The sequence below is a fragment of the Coturnix japonica genome, chromosome 6, assembly GCF_001577835.2.
Source record: "Coturnix japonica isolate 7356 chromosome 6, Coturnix japonica 2.1, whole genome shotgun sequence".
In the NCBI taxonomy this organism is placed as follows: Eukaryota; Metazoa; Chordata; class Aves; order Galliformes; family Phasianidae; genus Coturnix; species Coturnix japonica.
Window position 1 is genome coordinate 19152132 of NC_029521.1, and position 17722 is coordinate 19169853.

A 17722-nucleotide genomic window follows, 5' to 3' on the forward strand; every position below is an offset into this window, starting at 1 on the left:
GCATTGTTTTGCCTATTACCATTCACAGTCCTCAAACGGAAAAATATGAAAAGTAATCCACTTATAAGAAAGCCAGAAAACAGCACCTGCCTGGATTTGAAGTATTCGAGCCATCGAGGTAGTTGAGAAGCATTTAAAAACCCTGTGCAGGTTGCATTCTTCTCTCCACAGAAGAATATAGATGGCTGTCATGGGACTTCAGGTCACCTGGGACAGCAGCTGGGCCATGAGCAATTGCAGTACTTTCTGTTGCAGAAATGCAGATAAATGACAGCATTAAAAAATGGATTTGGTTCCCCTGGCCTGAAATCTTAGTAAAGTCTGTTAATGTAAAGCTAAGGCTTATGTTGTTTAGTCTAACCCTGGATTATGAGGGTTCTACTGAGTGCCTCTGGCTCCCCTTTCCTGCCCCGTCCCATTGCAGCAATGGGACCTCAGAGGCACCAAATCTGTCACCTGCCCTTGGGGCTGTCCCTGGAGCAAGACGGCTCAATTATTAACCCCAAGCTCGAGTCCTTGAATAGAGCCATTCATCAGCCGGGGAAATCAGCTGACTCCATCCTCAGACTGGTAAAGAGTAATGAAATGGTTTCAGAGAACGACTTGCAGAAAAGACTCACAGAACACGCAAAATTTGGACGTCCTCAGTAAGAAATCATTTGAACTCCATGCATTTAGCCCTCTGCATCTACGTCAGGTAAGTTGTTTTGGGGGAGACTTTCAGTACAAACTGCTGCCTCGGAGAGTTCTTGTAATCTGCAGCCCTGATTAAAAAAACACTGTGATCTGTAATGATTCCCAATGGCTGACAAGCTAAGAATAATGGAAAAATGCAGTAAACCCCTGTATCCCTGGGATTCCTGAGATGTACTATCCCTAATCAGCTATCAGATTTTAATTGCTTCAAATGCTTTCCCAATAACAAGTAACCTTTATAAATAAGCCCATATAATTTAAGTCTCATATTGATACATAAAATAGTGATATATCAACAAAGAATAAACAAAGATATATTCCCAATTTTACATTCTGAAGATGTTAATACAATGGTAAATGGTTGGAATTCTTACCAAGCCAGCACTGAAATTGAGATCAAATAGTTCAATCTTGTACCTAAGCTAAATGCAAAGCAAAAAGTCAGAAAAATACCTGCTGGTATATAGAGTTAAAATATTACTTGTTTAAAAATCAAAATAGGTTGATGTTGAGGATTCCCAAAATCTGCTAATTGGGAGCATATATTTGAAACTACCACAGGTAACTGTATTTCACTATACAGTGTCCCAGTTAATGCATGGAAGACATGCAATAAAACATTCTCCAGCTTCAAAATTCTGTAGGAAAAAAGCCTTCTGATTATTATATATTTCATGGGTAGTAGAGGATGAGTCAGTGTCCTAATACTTGATACGATTTGCACTCAAATAGGAATGTTTGCCCATGAATATACAAATTCTCATGCTTAATACAAACGGCATGAATAGTTGCACTGAAGTGATTATGATTACTTAGCGACCTCAGGGCAAAACATTCTGCAACTGTCCCAGATTATTGCAGTGAAAATATGGGTAGTAAAGCACAAGTAGTTCAAATTTAGGAATGCATGTCACCTCTTGTATCTTGCAGCCCAGTCACATAAAACACAATCATTTTTTGTTAAACATTGGATGTTTTCCTCATTTTTTTGACTCACGTAGGAATTAAATTCCTCTCCTCTCGATAAGCTCTTGTTTGCCAAGACTTGTCAAGCAAGCTTCTCACCTCTCTCTTTTGCTGAAGTCAGTGAGGTTTAATGCTTTAATATTGGTCTGACCTCTTGCAGGATTACTCATAAGCTGAAATGAAAGCACATTGATTCTGGGGCTCTGCTACCCTGCTTTTCAGTCTGGAGCAGTGCAGATGCTGTGTGCAGTCAGGATGCACACTGCATGTGAATACTTCAGATCAGGTCACAGCTTTAGGGTACAATGTTAAGCTCAGCTCTTCCCACATAGTGTCAAATCACCTCAGGGTGAAACCACCCTAGAAGGGGAAGACACCTCCACCTGTAGCCGTTGTTTCCTTAAAAGCTGTTTTGAGAAGCACATATTTTTGCTTGTATCACTTGTCAGTTGATTCATAGCAGTATAGATGCATTTGTCCCATCTTTCTTAGCTCTTGCTATGCTATTAAATACGTGCAGGTGCTGGCTTTAATGAAGTACTTATGTTTCTATTATGCCCATAATAATGTTAATACTCCAGAATTATATGAAACGAGTGAAAAATCTGAGGTGAAGACAGTGGATTTGGTTATCTCAGGCAATTGATTTTCTTTGTATAATACTGTCAGTGCTTGAAAGTCCAGGTGGATCTACTGATTCTGCCAAGAACAGGCAGGCTTGTGCTAGCCTTGCATCACATACAATTTTCCACTTCATTAGTAGCACAGCAGAAATTTGTAAGCCTCCAGCTGTGATGTATCCTGCTGTTTTAGAAGACATGGCTTGACAGGTTGTCTCACTGTCCTGAAATGCTCACTTTTCATCACAAGCAGAACGTACCTGGTCTGCTATCAATAAAAAGCCTCAAGCAAGCACATCAAGGTGCTATTTTCACCTCCGTTACTGCAGGGAGCTATATAGTTTATTAATGATGCCACACATCATGAATTTTCAAGCACTGCTGTTATGTGGGCCATGATAAACACACTTGGGCATGGTTAGAAAACTGCAGTTGTAAGCAGGACCAGGAGGAGCTAAGAAGCACCAGACATGCAGCAAGTGTCCAGCCAAACAGGCTCACTGCATTGCTGCTGTGCAGTCCTAGTGGTAATGCCAAATCACTGTAAAATCGTTGACTTGCCTTCCCCAAAGGGAAGCTGGAGCAATGCTGAACCTTTCCTTCTCTTCATGAAAGTAGTTAGTCGTCTAAAAAGTGCCACTTCCTGCTCTCACCTTGCCCACACTCAGTCCATCTAAAGCAACCTCCAGTGTTCATGAATGTCATCACTTTTATCATCAGCTATGCATAAAATATGCAAAAAAAACCAAAAAAAACCCAAGAACTAATATTTCAGATTCATTTCCTAAGCCATACCTACCACATGATCTGAGCAAGATGAAAAGATTTGATGATATAGAATTGAAATGCTGCTTCCACAGAAGAGAATTGTTTCCAGACCAAATATAGTTGTACTGTTCTGTGACCATGTGCCTTACCTGTTTGCAGTTTAATTTATACTGCTGTATTCTATATCAATGCCTATAACAACATTAGAAACCCAAGGTTTAGGGAGACCATGTAGAAGTTGCTTTCTTTTACAAGCAGGAAGAATTTTTTTGCTTCCATCATTATTAACACAGTGTATTTTGTACAAGTTCCTATTGCTAACATTCTCTTATATTTGAAAAGCATACTGGGGAAACTGAGCCAGATTCTAAAGTTGGTTGTGCACTACTCCATAATCTTCCTCCCATTCATCTCCTTAAATGTAGACATTAATATGCTATTCATTAATACGCTATTAAGGGCTAATATCTAAGTATAAACAGAAGAAGAATTAAGTGATATTTACTTTAACATTTACTCAGGAACAAGGAGATTGTAACAAGTGCTTGCGGAACTCTTGCTTAATGCAAGTGTATGCAAGAAAAAAAAATAACAGGGTAGTAGTATCCTAAATGTTAAATTACAAACCTTATATTTATCAAAAAAGTAGGGTTTCCTTTTCACAGTGTTATAAATATGTTGTGTATGAGCCACCATTATGCAGAAATAATTAAGGTGTTTAGGTGTTTAACTAGTGAGGTTAAACTTCCTACAAGCTCACTTCAAGTAGATGATGACAACATCATTATTTTTTCGGGAATATCTGTTTGTAAGGCTGACAGATTATAGCAAGATTTCATCACTGGTGAAAATGCATAACTGATGGTGGTGACTACATTGGAAAAAAAAACAGTGTTCTGTAGCTGAGAATAGCGTTACTATGTGCTTTGCATCTGTTGTAATTTAGTTTCCATGAAAATAAATAAGGGGCATTACTTTCAGAGCAACACGTATATCTGCCTGATCTATTAAACATGAATAAAGTAATTCTGAAAGCAGAAAATGCCAAAGGCAGTTCAAAAGGAGTTATAGATATACATGACATAAGGATCTCCTTGTGGAAGTTAATGTGAGTCAACATCTACAGTGGTCCTGGATGACACATTGATTCAAAGTCATGCAGTCATTGATGAAATTGGAGAGAATTACCTTCAGGGTCTCTCTTAAATTACTAGGGAAATAAATTAGCTCAAGTCTACTAAGTGAGCAGTTCTTGCAATGTGTAGTGCTTGTATCCCTCATCACTCATGCTTTTGAAAAGTACAGCCTTAGCTGCATACGCACTCTTAAACCCAGTGAAACATAGAAAATACCATTGAAAAATTCAACTGCAGTTGTCAGAGCCTCAAAATAGCACTTTTTAGAAAATGTATACTTTTAGCATAAGATGATAAAATGCCATTTTTTTAGCCTAATGGTTCCTGGGATTTTCTTGTTATTCTATGGTACTGTTTCTTTTCTGAGTTTTTCTTCTGTTTTTCCACATATATTCTATTAAAAGAAGCAGTTTAGATTGAAATTACCTGTTAGTAGTTGTACAACTTGAGGCATTAACCTTCTGTCCAAATATTATATATGATATATATAACAACACTGTATACGAACGACTTTACAATCAAGTTCCCGGACCATAGAAATAACACTACAGTAATCCATTGAAGGAGAAACCTGGAAAACGAACATCTTTTGGTCAAATGCTCTACCACTGGGTTTGGGCTGACAGCAAACAGCTGGAGGATAGGAGCTGTCTGTACTTAAAATATGAGAAGCAAGATTATGAAAGCCCAGCTGTTGCGTTCGGCCCAAGGACGTACAGTCTGGCACACTTTTCTGACCTATTTAACAAATACGAAAAGAAAATAAAACTTGGGTTCAGATAAAAATTTCTGTTGCCTTTTTTCCTGGGTTACTTCTTTGCTGTGTCTGACTGTCTTACTGATGAATTATGATGTTTGTAACAAAGCAAAAGCAGGCATAAGCACAGACAGAGTGGAATCAGTATAAATATGGTTTTGTACCCTGAAAAATGAATAACTGATTAGAGAACACAGGCCATACAGAGAAAATCTGGGATCAAAATAAACAAAAGCTACTCCTTAATATTCCTGAAAGGTGCAGTTTTGTGTCTCTTCAGATGTCAGTACAGACTTGAGCAAATGAGAAATCACAAATGGTTCCAAGGTGAATGTACTCTGAACTTGATACAAGAGTTACCTTAAAAGTAAGGTTATACACAAAGAAATGCAGAGGGTATGATAGCTAAAGCACACATTAAGTATACCAGCAGAACACTTAGTGCTACATTTTAAATCATGTACGTGCTAGATGACATCGGTTCTTGTGTGCATTTCTGTATGCTTATAAGGGGAACAGAATACAAGTTACTTGGTTCTAACTAACTGTCAACCACAGTCTACCTATGAGAAAGATACATCAAACCAGTTTAATTAGAAGTAATATTTACCATGAGTTGCTGATCAGCCTGTCTTTCGTCACTACCTTCCTTTATTCAAGGAGCCTCAGCATAGCACAGCAACTTCCCTGGTGCAGGTGCTTTTTATTTCATGACAATGAGATGCCACTCATGCCAGCAGTACACAGGGATAGGAAATGTGTTTAATGCTCACTTGTAATAAAATCAAGACCATTTTAGCCTTCCTTTTTTGAATGGAGGAAAACACTCATATTAATGTTGATTGGCTGTTCTTGCAGAAGGTGGCAGTGTAGTATCATTCTCCAAAACAGAGAAACTGCTCTGCTTCAGCAGCTCTCCTTGCTGTAGGGTGAAGGTGTGCGCTCATCCTGGCCTGCTGGTTTATATCGATTACAGACAAGATAGCACACCCCCACTGAAAATGACAGACCTACCCACACTGGCAGGGTGGTGACAACAATTTAACTCTGAGCTGATTATGGAAATACATAGAGTAATGCATCTACAGTGTTGACTAAGTTATGTTTGTAGTCAATATTTTATTTCCACGTCAATAGCTTATTTCAGCCAGCAGATTTATATAATTAAGGATTTCCTGGTAGTTGTTTACCTGTCTCCTTAATTAATCAGCTGTCTGTATTAGATGAACAATTTCACTGTTCAAATATTGATCAGTTTTCAGGTAGCTATCAAAAGTATTTGTGCATAGTCAATATTTGTTTATCATTTAACAAGGCCTTTAGCAATATTATTACATTTACACACTATAGAATCATAGAATGGGTAAGCTGGAAGGGACTTTATATGTATCTGGTTCCAACTTCCTGCCGTGGGCTGGGTACCCCCCACCAGACCAGAGCCCACCCAACCCAGCCTTCAACACCTAAAGGGCCAGGGTGTCACCCCACCCCCCATCCTGAGTAACAGCCCTAACACCTTTGCTCAGTGGTGCTTACACCACTGTACCTGGTGTCACTGCACTAGGAGAGCTCTCTGCTCTGCTGGAGGGTCACAGATGCCTCAGGAACAAGATCAGTTTTATTTGTTGAGGTTGAAGTTCTGCTGGAGAAAATGCTTTGATAAAGCCTTTAGTATTTTAATACAGAAATCTAGCGTTTGGAGTGGCTACAGTTTAGGTGATGTGCCTAAGGTCACATTAGCATTTTAAAATAGCATCTTTGTAGCAGGTCTATATAAACATCTCTGGAAATGGAACTGTTCCTTTGTATTTGATCTGTAGTATTCTAGCCTTTAGAATAGAAAAAATAAGTCATACTATCAAAGGTGCCTGAACAGTTTAAATGACCCTCATAATGAACTCTGAGGTTTCTTTTTCTGCAGTAACACCAGGTAAATGCACCATAATTACATTTTACTGCTTTATCAAGAGAAAAGAATGTTTGCTGTGACACACATTAAAAAGTAGCTTTAAACATATGAACATATAAGCATTACAACTGGAAAGATTAACACAGTGGAAGGGCAATACAGGAGAAAAATAGCAAAGGGACAAGCACAGATAGAATACTGTTACAAAGGAAAAGTGCACACCCACCTCTAAAGATTTAGTCCTGGAGGACACACTCCACAAGAGAGAAATCTTCAACCACAGACCTTTCCCCAGTGGCAGTCTACCCTTAAATGAGGTGTAAGAGAGGTGCAGCCAGGCTCCACTCCTTCCAGTGGAATTGCCTCCACCTGTGCCCCGAGGGCTGACTGGGTCCTTTCTCCAGGTGCTCAATCAGTGTCAGGCCATGACTCAACAGTTACCATACAATAAGCAAATCTTGCAGCACAGTGATTAAGTTTGCATTCAATTACTGTCATATTTTTTTAAATATCTGAAAATAGTGCATTTTACCCTACTTATAAATGCTTTATTTGGAAGTTTTGTGCTAATGGGTGCTTAAGTTTGGATAGGATAGGAAGTTATTTCACCTGTGACAGCTGTTTTATTTTTACATCAACTCCTTAAAGAAATGATGGTCATATTTGCGGCCAAACTCTTGGAGATGCTTCTTAAATTACTTTCCTTTCATTTGCTAGGGGGTGAGGGAAGCATCTATCACTGTTTCCATGGTTTTGGTTGCTCCTTAACTTCCTCAGAAAAACCCCCAGCCCAATCTCACCACTGAAGCTGTCTGGTTTTGCCAGACATTGGTCTACCCCATAGGGACAAATATAACTCAACAGTGTGTGTAAAGGGACAAGAGTGAGGTATCGTACTTGATGCTTCTGTTGGTGCTGGCTGGTGACAAGCATGGGAGAAGCTCTTGTTCATGGGACTTGCATGGCATTCACAGCAGGAACATATCAGACAGTATTTGCGCACCAAAACATGCAGAGAACATTATTCACACAGGACATCTTTTGGAAGCAGGCAGTGGTACAAACTCAGGAAATACATCTGGATTGATCTTTCCTTGTCTTTCTGACTTGTACACTGATTTCTTGGCCAAACAAGAACCCGTGGGGGCAGAGCTCAGGCCAGGAGGTATTTTTTTTTCAGCATGGAGCTGCCCCAGGACACTGACCAATCTGCTCCTGGGCTGCTTTGTGCTGTGCTGAGCCTCAGATTGGCCCCACACAGCAGGAACTATGACTTGTGTCTGCCTGCTAACTCTTCAGTGCTCACATGCTCTGCCTCAGGCAAGTCCCTGTTTGTGTTTCCCTGAGGAATGATGATCCCGAAGGGATACTTGTACCCAAGAAGCAGCATAAATCCAGCTCTGATAAAAGCAGATTGTTGTGGTGGTGGTGAGGCATGAAATGGCTGTAGACAACCAAGGAGGGTACAGGCAAGCCTGGAAAGCACTGCACTGGGTGCACTGTCAATGAATATAGTCTCACCTCTTCCTCACTCTGAGAAAGGCATGAGTACAGACCTTGGTCTTGTAACAGCAGATCCCGCTATTCCATTGTATCGTTTTAGTATGTTGAGAAATTGAAGTCAGTACATGCACTGAACTAAGAGACTAACAAATCGGACAATCACAACAAAGTTTTCTGTTTTGGCCAAAAATCTCAAATGTTATAGCAGGAATATTTTTATATAGTCTGTCTCTGACCCGTAATGAACCTTACAGCTTCTAAATGTTTGAACATTTACCTGCATTCAGTTTGCTTGCTCTCCAGTGGCCATACAGAAGCACATTAGCACAGTTGGTGTCCTATATGGTGGAGGTGATTTGGCTGCTGTTTGTTTCAAGTTTCCAGCTCTAGCCTGAGTGCCCGGATCTTCTTTCACTCTTTTGTTGGATTCTGGCTGGAGTCCCAAACTGCTCTTGAACTCGAACTTTTGAATTGCAATTGAGGAAGTAAGACCAGGATTCAGTGCAGTGCCTGAGGCTGCTGACATTGAGATTTTGTATTGGACAGTTTAGTTCGTTGCTTTCTCTTCTTATTTTCTTTTTTTCTTTTTTTTTTTTCTTTTCTTTTTTTTTTTAAGCCATGTTAATAGCTCATTGGAGGGTAAAGTTGTAGATTTTGTTATTGAGTTATTGAAAGGGTAGCTAAAGGAAGGGCTCAGAAAAAAAATGTTTCCTCAAGAGGAGCTTGGTTTCTAAGTTTATGAGGATGAGAAATAAACAGAAGACTTTGTGGAAAGAGATACTGAAATGGGAGTAAGAAGGTAAGTAAAAGATTAGTGAACAGACCAGGGTGGGTCAGGAGAGGTGATATTACCAGCGAGGGGACTCTTCCTTCCCTCCTGTAAATTAACAGTGGCGGTCAGCTCTCTTTATTGGTTTGATGTTGAGGATTGGATCATAAATATCCAACTTCCATTAGAAAGAGGTGATGAAAATTGCCTGGAAGAATTCCAGCAGAATTCTTTTATCAGGAGACTTGTACAGATGCGTGTTTAAAAATACATTAAAGGAAAAAAATAGATCTTTAGAATAAATATCACATTCCAGCATTTTGCCTTTCCTGTGCCCAGAACAGTCAGCTGGGAATAGGGTCAATCTGCAGAATTTTAGGATTCGTGCCTTGGAGTGAAAAAGGAGGAGGGGAAAAAAAATAAAATAAAATAAACCAGCAGCTGCAGTTCTGTCTCTTTCAACAAAAGAATTAATTACTAATGAGGATCAGAAGAGCATGTTCTGTAGTTTGAACAAGTTCAGTTATTAGAACACAAGCAGATACTCTAAAAGCTAAATAAAGATTGTAAGTGTTAGCTTTCTGCCGGTGACCATCTTTTCATCCAAGTAGTTTTTATATTTTTTTTATATGTAAATGTTGCTGTATAAGAAACAGACAACAATCCTTACAAATTAGTACATTCTGCAGTAGATCTTCATCTTGTCACTGCTGTCCTTTACTGTTATCATTACTATGTTTTAGAAGATAAGTATATTTAATATATGTAAAATGATTGTCAGATCTATTACAGGCAGTCATTTAGAGCAGTGATGAAAGGCTACTACATAAATCACACAGTGCTTTGATTAGAGTACTGTAAATGCTGTCATCTTTAACTTAGTCTTATAGGCTACATCTGGGAACAGTTTCAAGCAATGTTGTTGTTATTATCACCATTCTAAAGTAAAGCCAGCCTTCATGCTTTAAACATAGTTTAGCAGCTTGTTATTTAGAATTTTTGAGAGATAAAAACACACCAATTGTACCATGACAGGTGCCCCAATTCCTCTCCAGATAAAAGAGATGTGAAAAATGTGGATGAAAAAGCCTAACGTAAAAGCAAGAACAAATATTTTTATTAGAGAAAATGATAGTGGGAAGTGAGTAGTTACAGGAAAAAAGAGCAAGAAATAGGAAAGGAATGGAAGCAACGGTAAGTTTAAGAAAAGGAAGGAGAAGTTAATGCTAAGGGAGTGTGGTGAAGCAAAGCTATGTGTGAAAAGACCAGAGCATTGAGGTTGGCAGAACATGTGTTTGTATGCTCTACTGTAGCCCTCGTCAGGTATTCCGGGAGCTCTGTAAGTTTAAATTAAAGTGTATTTTGGGAAAATGCATTTTCCAATTCCATAATGCTAGGAAAGCCTCTGTCACAGTGGTAGGTAACACTTTTCCCTGAATTCCAGACTGTTCTTTGAAACGGAGTATTAAAAAAATGAAAAGCACTGAGAGCAAAAGAGAAGCAGAGTAGGCTGTGGCTAATCTGCCAGCACTTGGAGGAAAAAACATTTTTTCCCAGCCACAAAGTACCCTATTGTTCCTATGTTAAATACTTAAATTTGCCTGCATTTAAGTCAAGCTGTCCAAAACTCTGTTTTCTTCTTATGGTAAAGCATGTGCCAGTTACTGGGGCAGTGTACAGTGGCACAGCTTCAGGGATATGCACTGGATATCAGTGACAAATAAAGCTGGTCTGGTAAGTCTTATTAATGGATCTTCAGTGCATCTGCTTTCATATATAGCCTTTGTCACTAAGTGTTCAAGCTCAATTTCATTTGCTATACACGTTTAGAGAAGTTACACTGCATCGTGATACTCTCCTATTTCCCCAGTACAGCATCAAATCAGGGAGGGGAAAAGATCTCAGGCAATATGAGAAGAGTTCTACTTTATTTAGCAGAAACGAAAATGCTATTAATATAATAAAGCTGTTATTAACAGATAAGTATTCACATAGTGCTTTTAGTCATTTCCTTTGACAGTCCCACACAGACATGCGGACAGACTTGCACTCGTTACCCAGTGAGGAGATAGGAAGGGCTGGCATGCTGCTGTGCTTGCCCCAGCAGGCCAGTTTGGCACATTCATAATAGAAGAAACCAAGGAAAGCATGGGGAGTACTGTCAGCACACAAATATGATTCTGAGGGGAGAATTAATGTGGGGTTTTCTTCTAACAGCACTCATGACCTGAGACTGCTGCTCCCTGTGATGGAAGCCTGGTGGATTTCAGCTGTAACAAACAGGGAACCACTGAGAAACTGCTGCTCTCCACCCAAACTCAGACTGGCACTTCTGAACTCTCAAATTGCAAATTCAGTATGGAAACAGTAGAAGCAGAGAACTCCATTTTTGTGGAGTTAGATTCAGTTTGTAATGATGGAACACTTAAAATTCACTTACATCCTTGCACATCTATATAGCTTGTTTGTAGTTGAAAAGTACTATGGTTTAGCCCATAAGAGGATGAAACATCTAAAATCTCTGAAGCGTACTGACCTGGTATATTTTTGTACTGTGTGGTATTGTTGCTTGGAGAAGTTCCTTGATGCTAAAAATATCATTTCTACACTGTTTTCTATCTCCAAGGTTACTAAATCTTTCTAACCTAAGCATAATTAGGATTATACCTACGGGATGTATTTTTAGCATGCTTGATTTTTTGTGTGTGGTTCAATGTTATTCTAGCAGACAGACGTAGCTGAGTTCAGGGAAGTCTGCACTGTGTAAGAGAGAAGAGGAGGGAAGAAATCCGCTAACTTCAGAAAGCAGTTGTTCTGGATTCCCAGAACAACTCTCTCTCCACACTGAAAGCTATGGGAGAGAAATTTTGTATAATGACCTAAGGGTCTTTAAAGACCAGTTATCCATTCAGTGAAAGAAGCTTAAAACATAGGCCTATATTTCAGACTGTGAAATTGACATCCCCTAATGGGCTTGAAACTAGGACTATTTTTTGTTTTTACATTGTTTTTCTCACTACAAAGTCTCTTAAGAAATTAACTAACCCCCATAAATTCCTGTTGGCTTGCAAGTGACAGCATTTGAATGATAGCAGCTTCCCTGGTGCTGCATCCAGTAGCACTATCAAGAGCTGAGCCAGGAGGTGGCAGCTGCTGCTCTGCCTGTGGTGCCACATCCCTTCCTGACCAGCGCTGCCCTGACTCTGCTCCAGCAATGCCATCACCCCAGCTACCTGTCCTGTCACCCCGACAGCATGAGCTTTTTGCTTGCTGAATGCAGTTGCTGTTTTAGAATGGAATACTGGCTGGAAACAACACCAGCAGAATTTGCACAGTTGGATAGTTTATTCATCCAAGTACATAAAGCACAGGTGGGAAAGAACAGCACTGTACAAGCAAGGTCATGCCAACATATGAGATCTGAATATACTTTCTAACTGATCATGTTAACGTACTGAATTTGTGAGGCAAAATCCCTGCACCTAAAAGTGAGTTGTGCAAGAGGTTTTGAAAAGTGATAGATGGGACTGTGCTTGTACATGATACATTGAACTGGATACCCAGCTTGGGGCATATTAATAGGAGAAACAAGATGAGTGATGTCTCCTGAATTCTCAATGAGAAAAGCTGTGCTTAGGTATATAGGACAGGTCAAGGAGAGAAAGGTGAGTGTGATTTGAAATGATAAAGGTATGTTTAGTAAGGAGTCAGGTCTGAGCATTCACTAGAGGTATAAATTAAATAAGGAACAAATATCACTTGGAGTTGGTGATGGGGAATAAAAAGGAAGTCAACCAATACAGCTAATGGAACTAGAAGGGCTAGAAAGCTATTTATATCACGCAGTGGATATACATGAGTTTTTGGACCCCAACTGATTCTGCTTTGTATAAATGAACAAATTCTGTAGTTCATAGAATTACAAATTAGGCTGCAAATTTAGGATTAAAGCTGAGGCTTCACACAACTGGAAATAATTAAGCCTTAACCTTTTTCTGCTGAAGTTATAAATCAAGGAAAGAAGTTGTTTGCTTTAAGCATAATAGCTACTCAACTCTTTTTGCTAATCCAAAGAGGATTGAGATGGGATGAAGAATTTATGTAAACAAGAAGTACTCATACCTGTACAAGTAATAAATGCCAATCATCAGCAAAACAAGATGTAGCGTTTTCTAAAAGTCGGGGCTACTTTGCAGTCTGTCCATTTCCTTCCCATTTTTATTGGTCTGCTAAAGTGCAAAACTAAAGAAAACAGGACATGAAACCTCCCAAAGACTAAGTAAAATGACCACACTGAAACATTTGTATCCAAGGCATATATAAATTCACAGGGAGAAAAAGTGCAGAGTAAATCTGAAAGCAAGTCTGAAAATATCGGAGAACTCACATTTCTAGATGCAGTTCTCTGTGGTGCTACCACGCAGTAACTTAGAACAGATGTACTGCCATCAGGTGAGGTGGACAGAAGGCAGCAGGTTTTACAGTTGTGAAGATCTAGTGGATTCCTTTTTGGAGACATGGTCCAACATAAATTGATGCCTACTGATTTCCCATTGCAAAGCCTACTTTCTGTGGCTCTGTTGGAAAGAGGAATATTTTTTGCCTCTAGAACATGGCAAAGCAGGTGGGCTGATATATCATGGGTATATTTATGGCTAACAAACATATGCAAATTAAAGATGGTCAGGATTTTTATGCTATCTTTTTGACACACTTCAAGTAATCCTTCTGGATGGATGCAGACAACTTTGCTTTGGCTGTTGACTGGGTGACATCTGATGGACAATGTGTCTGTGCTACAACTGGTCTTCCTCTGCAGATGCTCACTTAATAAAGAACAAATCACATAACAGAGGGTGAGTGGGTAGTCAGGCTGAATTCAGACATTAAAAGAAAAAACAACAACTTAAAGTTTTTTTCTTTTTCATTTTATGCATGTTTTCTGCATTCTGAGTACTTTTATCTGAAAAAATAAATAAATACTGGAATGGAGTGACTTAATTTGATCTAAATATGTCTGGTTCTTTTTTGAAAATAGTTGCTTTGGGTTTACTTTAATATTAATCTTTGTCTTAGCCAGCAATATGTAGCATGATCATTTTTGTTTTATTAAATCTTAATTGAGGTTTTGTTCATGAAATCTGACAGAGAGAGAGAGCAGATAAGAAGGCCGTCTTCTTTCTTCTGTCCTAAGATAGTAATTATTTAACACATGATTGCCGCTGCTAGGTTATTTTCCTTAGTTTCACTCTGCAATCAGAGTTTCAGAGGTATTGTGAAGTTCTGCATGCTAAACAAGGCAACTGATGTTCACTGGCTTCCTATATCTATTTATGATGTATCTACTACCGTCTTCTGATATTTCTTTCTTCTCTTTTTTATTTTCTTGTTCTATATTCTTGGACCTTTAAGAATATTTTTTGCTAATTTCTTACTCTGTTTAAGTTGTACTGATTTCAGTTTATAGACATCCTTTCTTCAAGGTGTTGGTGGCCTAATGCTATCCAAAGAGAGACTTAGGAAATTAACATACTTAATGGTGGTTCCTGAGTATAATGACACGCGTGGCCAAGAAGAGCTCCCTCCTGTGGAAACACTGGAAGTTTTTTTGCCTTCATTTATCAGAATTTTATCAGCTACTTCTGCCAGATAAAACAATAGGAATATACTAAAAGATGCAAACGATGAGAATAAAAGATCTAACTACTCAGGAGTGCCCCCAGCACTAGTGTATTTGCTCAAAATCATTGACATTACTTCATGCCTCATTGCCTGAAAGAGAAAGCAAGAGCTCAGTTGCCAGTAGAGGAATTCTGATACCTTGTATTAATATGATGGCTAAGGGTTTGAAAAGCAGACTTACAGGACAGGATGTTGCCAGTGTTGTTTGGGACCATGATAGTTTTTATTAAAGTTGACAAGTAAATTGCTTTGTAGTTCACTGAGTTTTTCCTCATAAATAACCTTTTGAATATCTGTTACCATCTTTGTTACCATCTTTGTATCATTCCACCTTACACATGGGTAAAATCAGGTGTATTAAATAACCTGAGCAGAAAGAGCAATTGTTTTATTAACTAATGACCCTGTTCATTAACAGGGTTTTAATGAGCCCTGTGTCATGTTAACATTTTCAAACACTGCTTTTGTTTGTTTGTTTGTTTTGTTTTTGTTTTAATTAAGCTGTAGAGTTTATGGAGAAAAATTGTTTTTACTTTTACTATGTTTAACTAGAGCTGGAAAGTGAAAGGAAGGTGGCAATTGGATCTTTAATGATATAATAACATTGAAAGTATGATGAGCCTATAGAATATAATATTGCAGGCCTGTCATGAAGTTAGATCACTTGCTAATAATTATGTAAACCAGGCTGGCAGTTAGAGAATGGGCCTTTGATACTGCACCTTCAAAATATTTCATAGAATCATAGAATGACCTGGGTTGAAAGAGACCAGGATGATCATCCAGTTTCAAATCCCAGCTCCCAGACCAGGCTGCCCAGAGCTGCATCCCCCCTGGCCTTGAATACCTCCAAGGATGGATCCATGGCCTCCTTGGGCAACCTGTTTAAGTGCATCACCACCCTCTGTGTGAAAAACTTCCTCCTAATAACTAAATTAAACCTTCCCTGTCTCAATTTAAAACCATTCCCCCTTGTCTTATCACTGTCCGCCTTTGTAAACAGCCAGTCCACCTCCTGTTTATGCTCTGCCTTTCAAGTACTGGAAGGCTGCAATGAGGTCTCCCCAGAGCCTTCTCTTTTTCAAGCTAAAAAAGCACAGTTCCCTCAACTTTTCCTCACAGAAGAGGTGCTCCAGCCCTCTGATCATCTTAGTGGCCCTCCTCTGGACCCGCTCTAAGTGCTCCACATCCTTCCTCTACAGGGGGCATATGATTCTGTAGTACCCGTACCAGAAAAAGTTGAGATGAGCAAAAACTACAAAATGACTAGAGAATGATGCAGTCTGAAAAGGTGAGGACAGAGTAACAGGTTGGGTATTTTTATCTGTTGCACTTCAGAGAAAAATAGCTTCAGGATCACTGAGGAAATTACATTAAAATGGAAGAGGAACCAGCAATACAGATACGGTCTGGTGAAAGAAGCAGCAAAGAAATGAAAGAGACTTGGAGATGTTAGGGTTGGGTGATAGAGGAAGTAGTAGTACTTGCTGATACTTTTTTATGAATAGGAGGAAAAAAAAAATAAGGTGTAATCCTAGCGGTGATACACAGGTCCTGGATGATGAGATCTGTGAGTATAGGTGACAGCACTGTGATATCCTCTGAGAAGATTATTACAGATATTTAAACTGAGACAAGGAGCTAAAGTAAGAGACATCATCCTTATAGATAATGCATTTCATAAACTTAGTGCTGAGAAGCTTGTAGGTGAAGATCATGTTATCTTCTTACTTAAATTACAAAATTATTTTTTCCTTTCTCCAATGACTCCATTCCTTAAAAATAAATTTGAATGCAGATAGCAACATATATCATAGAGCTTGTTGCTTACTTGTCTGTCTCTTCAGAAGTCATCCAAGAAATGAGCTCTTCACAAAGGAGATATTTGGGCTATCCAAATTAAGCAGTCAGACATCGCCCATTGCCAAGGAACCTGGAGATATGAGGAGGACTTGGTCTATGTGTTGTGAAAACTGTCGTGTCTGAGGTCATTGCAACATGGGATGTGTGTGCCAAGAAGTCTCAAGGCAGAGGGGGGCAGGGAGGAACATACCTTTTGGCACATAAAGTGTTTTTCATCATTTGCCTTTCTCTCCCTCTCCTCTGCCTTTCTTTCTAAATGGAAGCCACCTGAATCACTCAAAATGGCCTCCCTTTGTAAGGAATTCTGCTCCCTCTGTTCCCAGCAATTTAAAGCATTCCTTTATTTCTGGAGACCTTTACTACTTATCAGTCTGACACACAGATACTGGGGGGAGGGCTGTGTACTTACTCTATTCCTTGCTAGGGCTGCTGCTTTAGCTGCTGGCACTGCGTTGAACCCACACACCAACACTAGAAGCCTGGGAAAGCTGGGGGGTGTTCAGCCAAACTCCATTAAGGCCAATGTTTACACAATTTTTCTTGAAGCTGCCATTCCTCTCTTCCTAAAACATTCGGACATTGTCATCTAAATACATACTCCAGGGCTAAGCAAACAAGCACAAGGACTTCAGTGCTGTTCGTGAGTGGTGATGGGATGGCCTGAAGTATTTTAGATGTTTTCATAACAGTTCTTTCTGCAGCAACAAGCTACTTGTCTTTCTAATGCCAGCACATCTGTTCCCAGCCCCCTGATTTTTCTTTCCTATGGTTGTGTTGTTCCCCCATCCCAAAATGGGATTACAGTGTTAGAGATAGTTTCTTCTGTTTCCTGCTGGAAACTGAGCCAATATGTCCCAGAGCTCACTTCTGCTCCTTTTGAGTCCCAAAGGCAGCATAGCTCATCTTTAAAACAGCAAACTTGAGACATCTATGAAGATATTCAGAGTTCTTAGATACATACTCTTGTATAAATATAGAGATGATTGAGACTAAGCTCTTACTGTGTTTGGAAAGAGGATGGATATTTAAGATGTGTTTTGTTCCTCCAGAATT

General features: G+C 39.3%; 1 protein-coding gene and 1 long non-coding RNA gene across 3 annotated transcripts in view; one reads left to right on the forward strand and one right to left on the reverse strand.

The window, feature by feature from the left end:
* Positions 1–96: 96 nt before the first annotated feature.
* LOC116653595 lies at positions 97–7128 on the reverse strand. The gene is made up of 3 exons (XR_004307717.1): positions 7079–7128; positions 621–764; positions 97–246 (listed from the first exon to the last, which is right to left on the reverse strand). It is a non-coding gene; the product is annotated as an uncharacterized LOC116653595 (long non-coding RNA).
* The window catches only part of ENTPD1 (ectonucleoside triphosphate diphosphohydrolase 1), a 47612-nt gene continuing 30476 nt past the window's right edge, over positions 587–17722 (forward strand). The window contains exon 1 of one of the 2 annotated variants that reach the window (XM_015867168.2): positions 587–697. The gene's annotated coding sequence lies outside the window, so the exon portion shown is untranslated. Of the gene's footprint in view, positions 698–8936; positions 9155–17722 lie in introns of those variants that run through there. The other variant, XM_015867170.2, reaches the window with a different exon arrangement.